The sequence below is a fragment of the Schistocerca serialis genome, chromosome 8, assembly GCF_023864345.2.
Source record: "Schistocerca serialis cubense isolate TAMUIC-IGC-003099 chromosome 8, iqSchSeri2.2, whole genome shotgun sequence".
Taxonomy (NCBI): Eukaryota; Metazoa; Arthropoda; class Insecta; order Orthoptera; family Acrididae; genus Schistocerca; species Schistocerca serialis.
In genome coordinates this window covers 77,450,994-77,452,305 of record NC_064645.1, presented here as the reverse complement: position 1 = coordinate 77,452,305, position 1,312 = coordinate 77,450,994, and the positions used below count along the sequence as shown (strand labels likewise).

Below are 1,312 nucleotides of genomic sequence, written 5' to 3'. Positions count from 1 at the left end.
TTGGTTGGTACTACTAAATATTCTTGTAAACATTGGATATAATTGTTTCTTGTACTGCTCAGTTATGCCAGTCAGTTTCTAAGAAATAGTTGCTTATTCATATACTCATACTGCCAATTGTTCTTAGGCGTTCTCTCAGTAAATCACACCTTGAATCGTAAATAAAGTAGCTGCTGTGCAGAAATGGTCACTTGATTAATGCTGTGTTATTTTGCTTTTAAATATTTAACCTAATTGATTCTTTACTTCTCAGTTATGGCCACCATTACAGAATATTTGCTTATTAGCCGACAGTTAATAATGACTGCTTGGTTAAGGCTGTGTTATTTGCTTCAAATATGAAATCTAACTTTTTATCTGATCAGTCATAAAAAAAGCTTGCTTAATGCTTTGAGGTTATAAAATTCCAGGTGAGGTGTAGTAAATGGTAAGTGAAGTCACTCTAACCACTGTTTGAGAACATGAAATGCAGGCAGCTAATTCACACATGCACAGCTAATTCACACATGCAGACAACTGAGCATAATACAAATCAACATGTTGGCAGACTGAGTAGGTCAGTGTAGATGACAGCATTCACAGAGCCACCAGGTGCACCCATGGGGGACTGTGCCCAAACCTGTGAAGGAGGGGTATGCAGTCTACAGGTAACAACATACCATTCCTAGCATTCACGATTCTGTCTTTTATGAGACGACATACTGGGGCATGGAGCGATTAATGAGATGTTCCACCGATGGATGCCACTTGTGTTGGAGAGCTGTCTGTGACCCTTAATGGCCATGGTAATTTCAGGGGTCATGCAATGCCATAGAATGGTAGGGATTACAAAGAAGATAGTATCATCAAGTCACTTTCTGATAGAATGAATGCAATTGTGCTCTGGACAGTTGCATCAATATCTTCATGTAGTGGGATGCGAGAGGAATGGCAGTGGTGAAAGGATCCCAAACAGCTTTGTACAGCCCATATATGTGGATGCCCAGGCGAGTAATGCTGAGGGAGGGTCAAGACTGGAATACGATCACTGTCACACAATTCATCACGTACTCTCCAATGAATGGTGTGAATAAGACCTGGGCTGAAAAGGGAAAGACCAATGACTGACTAAATCCTTACGCTATACTGTAGTGTGTGGGAACACCAGTATCCAAAAGGCAAAGTTCAAGCATGAAAACTGTTTCCAGAATTGGCAGGTATTGGCAGAAGTAAAGCTGTGAGGACGGGGCGTGAGTCGTGCTTGGGTAGCTCAGTTGGTAGAGCACTTGCCCGCGAAAGGCAAAGGTCCCGAGTTCGAGTCTCGGCCTGGCAC

General features: G+C 42.2%; 1 non-coding gene across 1 annotated transcript; it reads left to right on the top strand.

Moving 5' to 3' along the window:
• The first annotated feature begins 1,237 nt into the window (after positions 1-1,237).
• Positions 1,238-1,312, top strand: Trnas-cga (transfer RNA serine (anticodon CGA)). Its single transcript has one exon. It is a non-coding gene; the product is annotated as a tRNA-Ser (tRNA).